This window comes from Mandrillus leucophaeus, unplaced genomic scaffold (genome assembly GCF_000951045.1).
Source record: "Mandrillus leucophaeus isolate KB7577 unplaced genomic scaffold, Mleu.le_1.0 Scaffold250, whole genome shotgun sequence".
Classification (NCBI taxonomy): Eukaryota; Metazoa; Chordata; class Mammalia; order Primates; family Cercopithecidae; genus Mandrillus; species Mandrillus leucophaeus.
In genome coordinates this window covers 1,290,173-1,304,618 of record NW_012102588.1, presented here as the reverse complement: position 1 = coordinate 1,304,618, position 14,446 = coordinate 1,290,173, and the positions used below count along the sequence as shown (strand labels likewise).

At 36.1% G+C, this 14,446-nt stretch overlaps 1 protein-coding gene across 4 annotated transcripts in view; it reads left to right on the top strand.

Annotated features, from left to right (window-relative positions):
* The window catches only part of NCALD (neurocalcin delta), a 439,835-nt gene that overhangs the window by 318,535 nt on the left and 106,854 nt on the right, over positions 1-14,446 (top strand). The window contains exon 1 of one of the 4 annotated variants that reach the window (XM_011983484.1): positions 12,418-12,773. The exons of the other annotated variants lie outside the window; for them this stretch is intronic. The gene's annotated coding sequence lies outside the window, so the exon portion shown is untranslated. Of the gene's footprint in view, positions 1-12,417; positions 12,774-14,446 lie in introns of those variants that run through there. 4 annotated transcript variants of the gene reach the window in all.

Below are 14,446 nucleotides of genomic sequence, written 5' to 3'. Positions count from 1 at the left end.
ATTATTTCTAAAAGTGCAAGTTTTTAGAAAATAATTTTTCTAAAAATGCTAATAATGCATTTTCACAGATTACTATAATATAAAAAATTATTTTCTAAAAATTACTAAGGAACAAGTTCTAATCTTTTTGCTAGTGGAGTGTCTTGCCCCAGTGTTGATGGCCACTGACTGATCAGGCTGGTGATTGCTGAAGGTTGGGGTGGCTATGGCAATTTCTTAAAATAAGACAACAGTGAAGTTTTACCATATCGGTTAACTCTTCTTTCATCATGGATTTCACTGTAGCATGCAGTGCTGTTTGATGGCATTTACCCATAGTAGAAAATTGGAGTCAATCCTCTCAAACCTTACTGCTGCTTTGTCAGTATACTTTATGTACTTTATGTAATATTCTGAATCTTTTATTGTCATTCAACAACATTCACAGCATCTTCACCAGAAGTAGATTCCATCTCAAGAAACCACTTTCATCTGCAGTTACCTCCTCCACTGAAGTCTTCAACACCTACAGGAAGTCATCCATGAGGGTTAGACTCAACTTCTCCCAAACTCCTGTTAGTGTTGATATTTTGGCCTCCTCCCATGAATCATGAATGTTCTTAATGTCATCTAGAGTAATTAATCGTATCCAGGAGGTTTTCAATTTACTTTGCCCAGATCCACCAGAGGAATCACTATCTATATACTTTAAGAGCTATGGTCTTATGAAATATACTTTTTAAATAATAAGACTTGAAAGTTGAAATTACTTCTTGATCCGTGGGCTGCAGAATGGATATTGTGTTACCAGGCATGAAACCAACATTAATCTCCTTGTATATCTCCATTAGAGCTCTTGAGTGACCAGGTGCATTGTCAATTACCAGTAATATTTTGAAACAGATCTTTTTTTCTGAGCAGTAGTTCTCAACAATGGGCTTAACATAGTCAGTAACCCATGCTGTAAACAGATGTACTGTGATCCAGGCTTTGTTGTTCCGTTTATGGAGCATAGGCAGAGTAGATTTAGCATAATTCTTAAGAGCCCTACAATTTTTTGAAATGGTAAATGAGCACTGACTTCAAGTTAAACTTACCTCTTGCATTAGCCCCTAACAAAAGAGTCAACCTGTTTTTTAAATCTTTGAAGCCAGCCATTGACTTCTCTCTAACTATGAAAGTTCTAGATGGCAACTTCTTCCAGTTGAAGGTGATTTCATCCACATTGAAAATCTGTTTTTAAGTGTAGTCACCTTCATCAATGATCTTAGCTAGATCTTCTGCATAACTTGCTGCAGCTTCTCCATCAGCACATGCTGCTTCATCTTGCGCTTTTATGTTATTGAGATGGCTTCTTTCCTTAAACTTCGTGAACCTTTGCTAGCCTCACAGTTTTATTCTGCATTTTCTTCACCTCTCTCAGCCTTTATAGAATTAAAGAGAGTTAGGGACTGGCTTAAGAACAGACTTTGGCTTAAGAAAATGTTGTGGTTGATTTGATCTTCTCTCCAGGCTACTAAAACTTTCTGCATATGAACATAAAGCTGCTTTGCTTTTTTTTTTTTTTTAATCATTCATATCTTCACTGTAGTAGCATTTTAAATTTCCTTCAAGATCTTTTTCTTTGCAGTAGAGTTGGCTGTTTGGCACAAGAGGCTTAGTTTTCAGCCTATCTTGGCTTTGAACATGCTTTTCTCACTAAGTCTAATCATTTCTAGATTTTAGTTTAAAGTGAGAGACAGGCAACTCTTCCTTTCACTTGAACACTTAGAGGTCATTGTAGGATTATTAATTGGCCTAATTTAACATTGCTGTATCTCGGGGACTAGGCAAGCTCAAGGGGAGGGAGAGAGATGAAGGAAGGCCAATCAATGGAGCAAGCAGTCAGAACACACACATCCGTCAATTAAGTTTTTCATCTTTTATGGGCATGGTTTGTGGTGCCCCAAAACAATTACAAAAGTAATGTCAAAGATTACTGATTACTGATCACCATAACAGATGAAAAAATGTTTAAAAACATTGCAAGAATTACCCAATGTTATACAGAGATACGATTTGAGCTCATACTGTTGGAAAAACAGCACTGCTAGCCTTGCTTGATGCAGGTTTGCCACAAACCTTCAGTTTGTAAAGATCACAGTATGTGTGAAGCACAGTAAAGCAAAGCACAATAAGATGAAGTGTGCCTGTAAATCATACCGCCATGGCTTTAACCCATGGACGACTGAGAAATGCATTGTTTAATTTCCATTCAGGGATTTTCTATTTGTCTTTCCAATATTGATTCCTAGCTTTAATCCACTGTTTACAAAGAGTATTCTCTGTGATTTCAGTCATTTATAATGTGTCAAGACCTTACTTGTGGCCCAGCATGTAGCCAATTTTGGCGAATACGTTTGAAAAAAAGGTGTGTATTTTGCAATTGTTGAGATCACCAGTTTTCAAATATTGACTAATATATTAACTGGATCAAATTGGTTAATTTTATAATTTAAATCTATATTTCTACTTTTATCTACTGGTTGTGTAAGTTACTGAGAAAGATGTTTTAAATTAAGACTATGATTGTGATTTTTAAAATTTATCTTGATGCTATTAAATGTGTGCATATTTGGAAAGGTAAATTATGAAGTATTTATATCTTTAGTAGTATTTCTTGCTTATATGTCTATAAAGTACTATTTCTATAAAGTACTCTTTCTTTCTCTTTCTTTCTTTCTTTCTTTTCCTTCTTTCTTTCTTTCTTTTTTCTCTTTCCTCCTTCCTTCCTTCCTCTTTCCATTCCCTTTCTCCTTTCCTTTCCTTTCTTTCCTTCATCCTTTCTCTTTCCTTCTTTCTTTTCTTTCCTTCCTCCTCTGCCCTCCCCTCCCCTCCCCTTGTCTCCCCCTCCTGTCCTCACCTCTCCTCTCCTCCACAACCATAGCTCACTGCTGCCTCAACTTCCTGGGTTCAAGTGATCCTCTTGCCTCAGCCTCTAGTAGCTATAAAGTATTATGTATTGACAGTAATATTGCTATACCAGCTTTGTCTTGGTAGAGTTTGTATGATATATATGTATTTATCTTTTTACTTCTAGCCTTTCTGTACTCTTGATTTCAAAGTGTGTCTCTTGTATACAGCAAAGAATTATAATATACTGTTAATACAGTATGATGTTTGTTTTCTTTTAATTGCAATATTTGATCAGTTTATGTATTATGGTAATTATTGATATGTTTGAGATTACATTTTTAATCTTACCATTTCTATTATCTTATTATTTATTGTTCTTTTTTCCTCTTTTCTTCTTTTTGGGAATCAAGTAATTTTTAGAATTATTTTTTCTTCTCTATTAGCTTATTAGCTATATGTTCTTTAGTTTATTTTTTTGTTTTTTTTTTAAGTAGTTACTGTAAGGATTACATTGTACCTAATAAGGGACTATTTGTACTTATACAAGAATTCTAGAGTCTTAGGACACTTTAATTCTATTCATCTCTTTTACTTTTGTGCTAATATTCTGTATTTGAAATCTACATTTATTTTATATCCCACACAACATTCTAATTTTATAAAATTAGTATTTCTTTAGTGTTATCTATATATTTTCCCTTTTTATATGTCTATGTTTCCATCTGGAATCATTTTTCTTATGCCTAAACAACTCTTGAGAAATTTGGTATACTTCTGTTGGAATTAATTCTCTCTGTTTTTCACTGAAAACATCTTATCTCACCTTCATTTAAAAAATTCTAATTAAACTTTTATCTTGAAATAAATGTAGATTCACATACAGTTGTAAGAATAATACAGAGCGAACCCATGTGCCTTTTACCCATTTTCTTCCAAAGGTAACATCTTGCAAAACTGCAGTACAAAATTACAATCAGGATATTGATACTGATAGAGTCAAGATACAGAAGGTGTCCGGCACACAAGGATCCTACTTGCTGCCCTTTACAGCCAGGGCACTTTCCTGGCTTCCCTACCTGCTCCTTAACCCCCTGCAACTACTCATCTATTTTTTATTTCGATAATTTTGTCATATCAAGAATGTTATGGAAGTGGATTTATACAGTGTGTGAACTTTTGAGACTTGTTTTTCTGCTCTGTAAAATTCTCTGGATATTCATGCTGGCTTTTGTATGCATAAGAAGTTCAATTTTAGTACTAAGTAGTATTCCGTCATATGGATATAGTACAGTTCGTTTACTCATTCCCCAACCCAAAGCCTCTGGATGGTTCCCAGTTCTTGGCTGTCATAAAGCTAGCTGCTATAAACAAGCAGGTTCAGGTTTTTGTGTTAGCCTGTCTTCATTTCTCTGGAATGTCCAAGTGCAATTGCTGAGTTGCATGATAGTAACTTGTTAAATTTTTCAAAGAAACTGTCCAGTTGTTTTTCATAGTAGCTTTATCAGTTAAGTTTCTCTGCCTCCTTGCTGGCATTCGGGAGTGTCACTATTTTTTATTTTAGCTGTTCTGATCTCATTATGGTTTTAACTTGAATTTCCCTAATGGTTAATGATGTTGAAAAACCTTTTTGGACTTTTCATCTGTGTATATTCTTTGATAAAATGTCTCTTCATGTCTTTTGTCCATCCTTTAGTTGGATTGTGTGTTTTACTGTTGAGTTTTGAGAGTTCTTTATATATCCTAGATATGAGTCCTTTGTCAGATATTTGATTTGCAAATATTTCCCCTCCAGCCTGTAGCTTGTCTTTTCGTCTTCTTAACAGGTCCTTGTGTATACTATCAATTACTTGTTTTATAGATTATGATTTTGGTGTTGTTCCAGCACCATATGTTGAAAAAAATATTCTTCTTCCATTGAATTGCCTTTGTAGATTTGTCAAAAATCCATTGGTCACATTTAGGTGGTGAGCTATTGGATTCTCCATTCTGTTCCATTGATGTACATGTCTGTCCCCATGCCAATATCCCACAGTCTTGATAGTCGTAGCTATATAATATGTTCAAAAATCAGCTAGAATGATGTCTTCCATTTTATTCCTTTTTTTCAAAATTATTTAAGCTATTTTAGATCCTTTCTTTTTCAATATAAATTTCAGAATAATTATGTATATATCTGTAACAAATCTTGCTGAGATTTTGATTAGAATTGTGTTAATTCTGTAAATCAGTTAGAGGTTAGTTGATATCTTTGGTATGTTGAATCTTTCAATCTATAAACATGGCATCTGTCTCCATTTATTTGAACCTTTGATTTCTTCCATTGGCATTTTGTAGTTTTCAGAATGCAAGTTCTGTACCTGTTTTGTTAGATTTATACTTATTTCATCTGGTTTGGAGCAATTATAAATGGCACTGTATTTTAAAATTCAGTCTCTCCGTGTTCATTACTGATGTAGAGAAATACAGTTGGTTTTCAGGTTTATCTTGTATCCTGTGATCTTTTCAAACTCATCTATTAGTTACTGGAAGTTTTGTTTGTTTGTTTTGCAGATTCCTTGGGGTTTCCTATAAGACAGTCATTTCATCCACAAATGAAACAGTTTTATTTCTTCCTTTCCAACCTGTATGCCTTTAATTTCTTTTCCTCACCTTATTGAAATGGCTAGAACTTTTGGCATGTTGTTGAATCAGTGATGAGAGTGCACATCCTTACCTGGTTCCTAATCTTAAGAAGAAAACACTTACTCTTTCACTATTAAGTATAAAATTAGTTGTAGACTTTGGGTAGATACTTTTTATCAAGATAAGGACATTCCTCTCATTCTCATTTTTCTGTGAGTTTTTATCATGAATGGGTATTGAATTTCTTCTAGGACTTTGAAGATATAAATATTAGGATTTTTTTTATAGTCCTATGGGTCTCAGAAGCCTTATTTCTTACTTTATTTAATTTATTTTTTGCAGTCTGTAGTCTTCCTGGGAACAGAAGACACTCCACATTCTTACTTTTTTTTTTTTTTTTTTTGAGACAATGTTGCTCTGTGGCCAGGCTGGAGTGCAGTGGCATGATCTCGGCTCACTGCTACCTGCGCCTCTCAGGTTCAAGTGATTCTCCTGCCTCAGCCTCTGGATTAGCTGGGACTACAGGTGCACACCACCACACCCAGCTAATTTTCGTATTTTTAGTAGAGATGGGGTTTCACCATGTTGGCTAGGATGGTCTCAATCTCTTGACCTGCCCGCTTCGGCCACCCAAAGGGCTAGGATTACAGGCGTGAGCCACCATACTTGGCCTCCACATTCATTTTTAAAGAACATTTTCTCTGTATATATAATACAAAATTTGCACTTTTTCCTTTTGTCGTTTCAAAGTTTATTATTCCATTATCTTCTAGATTTGACAGTTTCTGTTGAAAAGTCTTTTGTTGCTCCTTTGAAGTCAATGTGGTGTTTTATCTTGCTGTTTTTAAACTTTTTGGCATTGTCTTCAGTTTTTAGCAGGTTGATCATGAGGTTTCTAGGTGTGATTTTATTTGTAGTTATTTATCCTTTTGGGGGTATATACAACTTTTTAAATCTGTTGTTTTGTGTTGTAAACCCCAAACATTTGAGACAGGTCTCAGTTAATTCAGAAAGTTTATTTTGCCAAGTCACGCATGCCCATGACACAGCCTCAGGAAGTCCTGATGACACGTGCCCAAGGATATCAGGGCACAGCTTAATTTTATACATTTTAGGGAGACATGAGACATCAATCAATATATGTAAGAAGTACATTGGTTCCATCCAGAAAGGCGGGGACAACTCGAAGTAGGGAGGGGCTTCCAGGTCACAGGTAGGGGAGAGACAAATGGTCGCATTCTTTTGAGTTTCTGATAAGCCTTTCCAAAGGGGGCAGTCAGAAAATGCATCTATCTCAGTGAGCAAAGGGATGGCTTTGAATAGAATGGGAGACAGGTTTGGCCTGAGCAGTTTCTAGCTTGAATTTTCCTTTTAGCTTTGTGATTTTGGGGGCCCAAGATATTTTCCTTTCACAGTGTCTTTTTGTAAGTTTTGAAAATTTCTTTATTCTCTTCAAATATTGCTTATTCTTTATGTTCCTTTTCTCTCGTCTTTCAAATTCACATTAGCCTTTCATCATATTCCAATGTCTCTTACATTTTTCTGTATTTTCTATTCGTCTTATCTTGCTTCAGTCTAGATATTGTCTGTTGATCTGTCTCTTTCATTAGTTTTTTCTTTGTATGTATGTTCTTTGCTCTTAAACCCATCTATTGTACTTTTACTTTCCATTGTATTTTTTAGTTATTTAATTTTAATATTTTCCTTTTTTATAAATTTCATTTTTGTGTGAGAATTCTCCAGTTTGCCATCTTTTTCCTTGAAAATACAAATTAGAGTTATTTTAAAGTCCCTCTCTGATGACTACAGAAAATGAATAACTTATGAGTCTACCTATATTGCCTATTTTCTCCTCAGAGATTTTGGTCAGTTAGACCTATTTCCTGGCATGCTTAGTGATTTTGGATTGAATTGAAAATGGCGTATGAAAAATTTTAGGGGTTCTGGAAAATGTCATCTTCCTTTAAAGAGGGTTGATTTTTTTTGGAAGGTGGTCAGAAAGGGGGCAAATTATCTTGATCCAGTTAGGGAGTGTAATGATTCTAAGGTGGATCCTGGCTTTTGTGAGGGCTCCTCTATTTCCTGTTTTTCACTTCTTCTAGGACTTAACCTTTCAGTTTTGAGATGTGAAAACTTAGGTTTACCAGGTTCCAACTCCTTGGAGGATCTGAACTGTAATTTTGGTTTCCCTGGCACTACACGACTGCCAAACTCTGCCATTCTGTTTTAGCCTCTTTGCTGCATTTCATACTTCACTTCTTGTCCTCTTGTCTCATGCCATTTAGGAATTGGGAAATGCTTCAAGGGGAAAACAGTACAGATTGTTGGAATATCTTTTCTGTGATTCCCTTTTTTTCTCTCTCTCTCCAATCTCAGTCCCTCCAGTCTTGAATATTTTTAAATATTTGTACTCCAATTTTTATCTCTTCAGCTTCTGAGAATGCTAAAAGCCCCACACCACTTAAGAATCATCCAGTAATTTCAGAAGAAAAGCAGTGGGAAATGCAGAGTCTATATCTCAGTGCTTCACTAAATGTTTGTGTCTTCCCCAAATTCCTGTGTTGAAACCCTAACCCACAAAGTGATGATATTAGAAGGTGGGCCCTTTTGGGAGGTTATCAGATCATAAGGGTAGTGCCCTCGTAAATGGGATAAATTTCCTTATAAAAGAGGCCCTAAATAGCTATCTTGATCCTGTGTGCCCATCCTACCATGTGAAGACTCAGCTTGAAGGTGCCATTCAGGAACCAGGAAATGGGCTCTCACCAGAGACCACATCTGTAGGAGCCTTGATCTTGGACTTCCCAGCCTCCAGAACTGTGAGACATACATTTCTGTTGTTTATAAGCTACCTAGTTGATGGTATTTTGTTATAGCAGTCCAAATGGAATAAGACACTCAATATATTTTCCTTTTATCTGAGACCCTGGCACTTAAATTTTTTGCTGCCTCTGCCACTCTTTGATGTCTTCCAGCCATAAAAAAACAATCTAGCTATTGTTGTTATTTCAGTGAGAGTACTGAACATGTGCTACTTCATCATAGTGGGAAACAGATGACCCAAATCACCCAAACCTGTGCATTCTAAACATTGCTTCAGCAAAGACTATAATTTAGGCATAGTTTTATTCAGGACATTTTCTCTAGTTTACTTTGCCCATTTTCCTTGATTCAAATTTTTCTGACTAGATTCTTTTCTTGCCATAGAACTCCTTAGGCCAAAGATAGATTAAGATCTTTCAAGTTCCAAGATGAAGAAAAGATAAGTTGGCCTTCTCCCTTTCACAAAAAATTTAAAAATAAAAACAAACCTACATTGTAAAATAAACATGAGAAATAATTCAATTTTTTCTAAAAACATATCAAATGTAAATTATTTCCAAAATTTTACAGAGCTAAGCTTCTTAAGTATAAATCCTGGCTCCGCTATGTAGTAGGTAAGCAAATTACTTAATCTCTGTCTTCAGTTTCTTCAGTTTCTTCAATAGTGCCTGCCTCATAGGGTTATTATAGTAAATGATTTAATAAATGTATAATACTTAGAAAAATATTCCACATGTAGTAAGCACTCAATTAATGTCAGTTAGTGTAAAAGATTTTCCAACATCAACAGCAAGAACCATTAAATACGTCCACATATAACTTACATGTACTCATAATAAATATTTATGATTCAGTAGGGTTAAGTTTGATTTACTTGGAGCCATGCAGTTTTAGAAAAGTTTATGATAACTCAATATTTTTGTTCTTTCTTTTTTCTTCTTTGCCTTCTTTTGAGATTGGGGGTTGGACAGAGGCTCTCTTCCCTATTAGTAGGAAGAAAAAGGAACCATTTCTTTCTACTCTTCAACATTTATTTCCCCATAGTTGAGTCATTCAACATGGATTGAGGACTCACTGTGTTCTGGGCTGTGTGCTAACTGTAGTGTTGTACAGATGAATAAGATTTCATCCTTTCCCTGAAGATCTTTGTAGGCTTATCAGAGTCAGACAGTTAAACAAGAAATGACATACACACTTGAGCCATCTACCCTGTGGCAAGGTGTCAGAATTTTATAATATATTAACTTTATTATCCTCCAAACAACCTTAAGATGTAGGCACTGCAGCTTAGAGGACTTAAGTAACTTGCTCAAGGTCCAATCATAAAAAAGAAGAAATTTGAACCCGGTAGCTCTAAACAGTAGGTCCAGGCCTGCCCACTAACGTTAAGACAGAGGAGACAGCAACATCCCTACCTACAAACATTGACAAAAGACTGGTTAGAATTGCATGACCCAAACCACCTGTTAGTTCAGGTGTGTGAGCCCAGGTCAGACTGCTTATTTAGTGGCATTTACCAGTTATTTCTGGCAAAGTGGTCAAACTAATAATAGGCAGCCTTGACATTCTTACAAAGAGTGAAAAATACGATGCAGAACTATTTTTGAATGGGTATTTTTAAATTTGGTGAATCATTTTCACCTTTAAAAAAACGACTTGTCAATTAGAAAATAAAATGGCACATATTCTCTTCAGTGTAGTGAGCTGTGATTGGAGAAAGCTCTCATGTATTTCCTATGATACGTTCAAATACATTTGGGTTAATTAACCAAATTGGTAGAAATCTGAGCTCCAAAGAGATCATCATCATGCCTTCAACCTCACAGAAGACTGGTAGCTTCCTTCACTCTAAGAGGAAACTCTAAACCTAGGTAGTTTGCAAAGGAAAATGAGTAGGTAGGCAAATTACTTAATCTCTCTCTTCAGTTTCTGGTTGAAGCATGTTGTAGAAAAAGGACTACGTGCACCCACTTTTCATTTTGAAGGTCAGTTCACTGGATTTTTTTTTTTCAAGATGAAGTCTCACTCTGTCGCCCAGGCTGGAGTGCAGTGGCATGATCGTGGCTCACTGCAGCCTCCACCTCTCAGGTTCAAGCAATCCTCCTGCCTCAGCCTCCTGAGTAGCTGGGACTACAGGCCTGTGCCACCACACCTGGCTAATTTTTTGTATTTTTAGTAGACACAGGGTTTCACCATGTTAGCCAGGATGATCTCGATCTCCTGACCTTGTGATCCACCAGCCTCAGCCTCCCAAAGTGCTGGGATTACAGGCTTGAACCACCATGCCCAGCCAGTTCACTGAATATATTAAATAGCGATGAGCTGAAGCCCAAGGCAGCATAAAGTATACTTAGTCTTAAAATGCTAGACCAGTCAAAATAAAAGTGTTGTTTTTTTGCTAATTTTCAAATTAATCCGTTTAAAGTCCTGAATTTGAGGCATTTTTTTTTCTAGAACTGAGAACTTCTTATTTCAGAAGACATCACCTCTTAGCAGAATGTGGCACTGCAGTTTTTCTCTCTTAAATGCTAAAGCTGCGTAAAGAGGAGGAAGAGTTGATTAGGCAGCCATGGATTAGAGCCAGAGAGATGGTAAATTAAGCAGCTCAGAGAACATGGGTCCCAGGAAAGCTAGAAGGGTATGTTTTTCTGCCTCTTCCCATTTACTCATTACTATGATGTGCATTTCTGAACATAAAAGCAGAACAATAATTGGAACCAATTGTTAGTTTATGAATTGTGGCTGTTGGTGAAATCTGCTAGTGAGGCTTTAGGTAGACATTGAATTCCATTGTCCTCATTCAAACAGGTAAATTCCCATCTGTCATTAGTCTGAAATTAAAGGAAGAAAGTTCTTTATAGTTTGATTTCAGTTTTGCAGTGCTACAGCTAATCACATCAGGAAAATAACTTTTTAAATAAACGTCTATCTTTTCTCCTAGTTGGGGTTGGGACAGAAATAAAGGAAGATGAAAAAGAGGATGGAATAGGACGGTTCTATGACCAAGCGGCTTGAACATTAGTCTTATTATTAAAGAAGCAATTTCTGATTCTACTAAAGAAATTTCATTCTTTTACAGTGACACAAATGTAATCTGCCTGGCTGCCTTAGGTTCCATTTATATTTTGTAGCACCCCAGAGCTACTCTTATTTGTTTAGTTATTTATTTATTTTTTGAAGAAACAGAATAGAAGTCCTTATAAGCCTAGCATGTAAAGGTCCTTACAGTTTTGAGGGCAGTCTCCTCTTCCCTGCCTTTTAACTCCTTGTCCTTTGTTTGGGCATGCATTTTCTGAATGTCGTTTTCAGAGTACCTTCCTGTGAGTTTCATTGATTTTGTTTAATTGGCTTCCCATTAATTAAGAAGGAGAATTAACTGGGAAATAGGCACGCGTGCAGAGTTAAAAGTAAGCCAGGGCGGTCCTAAAGGAAAGAAAGCTAATGTTAGAAAACATGTGAGATAACCCTTTTATTCTGTGACTCTGTGCTTTCATTACCTGGCCCCTGTTGACTCAATGTTGAGTCCCAGCAAAGGGGTGTGGATGAGAGGACTCAAGAGTGGAGGATTTGGCACCCATATGGCCCCAAAGCAAAATTTTCAGCTTACTCACACGGTTATTTTAAGTAATACTGTTTTGAAACTCATTTGGTCATCATTTTTGCCTATCCATTTTACAGTACAGGAATCCTGAATTTATGTTATCTGATGTCTACATCCTGCTTGGTATCAGGATCATTAGACGGTCTCATCTGTCTCTGAGCCATCACCCACTGTTTTTTATTTTTCTTTCCATCACAAGCATGGTCTCAGTGTATCTATGTAGATTCTGATATAGTTTTTAAAATACATTTTCTTCCAGCCCCTCCCCCTGAGCTTCTATTTTTATATATTTGCTTGCACATAAGTTTAATTGGCTAAGAAAACTACTCCAGAATTTTTCAGTTTCTTTCCTTTTGTTATAGAGAAAGAGAGAGAGACATGCTTCATGCTGGTGATAGTGGAACAAATGAGAACTTCAGGGTGGCATGTATTTTCCTGCAAGTAACTGTAGAGAAAAGACACCAAAGCCTTGCAGCGGAAAGTTGTAAGCATGCTGGAGTCACAACTTCGGGGGTTGAGGTTGTCGGGGAGCTGTCCGTGATGGTTCTATGGTGTGTGTGTACACACATACTCTCTCTGTCTCACACACACACACACACCACAGTGACAGATGACCTATTGAAATAATTTCAGAGCCGGTCTGTGGTTGCTACGACAACCAATGATCTCTTGGCTTTCATCTGGCCATGTGACAGGGACTTTGACGTCAGCTAGAGGCAGAGTCTGTGGCTGAGTCCACACAGTCAAAGGCTTGTGAGAATCTGGTGGATGCTGGACCTTGCTGCTGCTGCTACTGCTGTTTCCAGGGGCTGCAGAGCATGGACAATTAAATCTTGCACTTCTTCTGAGTGAGGTAATTAGTTTGCTTTATATACAATAGTTAGATGTTTTTATAGCTCATTGTGGTTTTCCCCTCTCTCTTACCTCCTACAAGTTTGTATTCATGAGCAATTATTGTTGTACCAAGGGGAAAATGTGAAGCAGCTTCTAGTTGTGAATTTCAGGCAGGTTCTCTGGAATTTGGTTAAATTTGGATTAATGTTCTGTGAAGTAGGTTAAAATATAATCGCCTTGCAAGCTCAACACTTGCTAACATAACATTATGTAGACGTACGGATTTTGCAGCTTGAGCCAAATATTCTCTCTTGGATTCCAGGAATCCTCCCTTCAGTATTGTTTTGGGTTTAACAACTCCAGCATAGCCTTGCAATGTGTTTCTAACTTTTCTTTTTACAATTGCTACTCAATTCTGAATCAGCCTAAAATAGTTTGGAATTGGTTTCTATCTTGTTTGCAGCATTCATATTTAGCAACAATAGGAACCACGGGAAATAACATAACTGAAATAAAAGTTGGGATTTTGCTTATAAATAAGACCTTTGGTATTCTGAAAGTACCAGGAAAAATTGTCAACAGCTTCCTGTTTAGAGAGAAATAATCGGGAATATGCCAAGGAAGTTGGGGTGGAACCTTTTACATGTGTGCATGCAATTGCTTTTTGGTTGTTAGAGCAAAGTGCATATTTCCAGTATCCTCCCCTGAAAATTCAGCTGTGGAGAGAATGGCATGAGATGGGCTTTGCTAAGGAGTCATGTAAGCTGTTGTTACTTTTTAAAATCATCATAATTACCTAAAGAAGAAAACAATAGCCCTCAAACTAAATGTGTCATTGATACACGTTCTACTTTAACTCAAACACAGGTAGAAGTAATCACTCACAATTTGCTCTGGATCTTAAATGAATAATTTGATAACTGTGATTAATAAGAATTTTATCTTTATTCCTATAATACTATATACTACAAATTGTTTTCTTCGTATTGTAGTTTCTTTCCTTCCCAAGTTTAGTAATTTCAGATTTTCTTTCATGACATACAGGTTGAATTGTTTTGGAGCTTGTAATTTAAAGAATATCTGTAACACTGAAGTTAGCCGAAGTCTAGATTTATAACCAGGTGTCTAAATCTTACAAGTTTAACAGAAAAAGGGGCAAATTTTAGAGCACTACATGTAATACAGCTAGTATTTTAAGTAGTAGAAAAAACTGGTTGAACTGTATATATGAATACTGTATATTTACAGTGTGTGAATTATACCCTAATTTAGTGCAAGAATATATTGTTTTAATTTTTATGTTCTTTATTAGTTTCAGAATTCTAATAGCATTTATTTTACTCTTGGAGGTGAAAGTTTTGAACAGAATTTAGCTACAGTAATAAGTGAATAACTGTGGGTATATCAATAATTTCTGAATAGCTTTCAATGAGTGAATAATCATTTAACTTGCTGGCATTTGACATGTCTATTTTTGGTCAGAGTCTCCATGGAGGATTTTCCAAAAGTCTAATGTGCTTTCATTCCAGGCACATCTACAGAGACATAATCTCATCATTTAATTGATCTCAAAATTATAATAACCCAGAGGCCATGTTCTTAACACCCCTAGAAAAATGATAATTTATATGTAACATTTCAGTTGAGCACGGATAAGACCAGTAGCACTGTCATTTAACAGCACTATCTTCA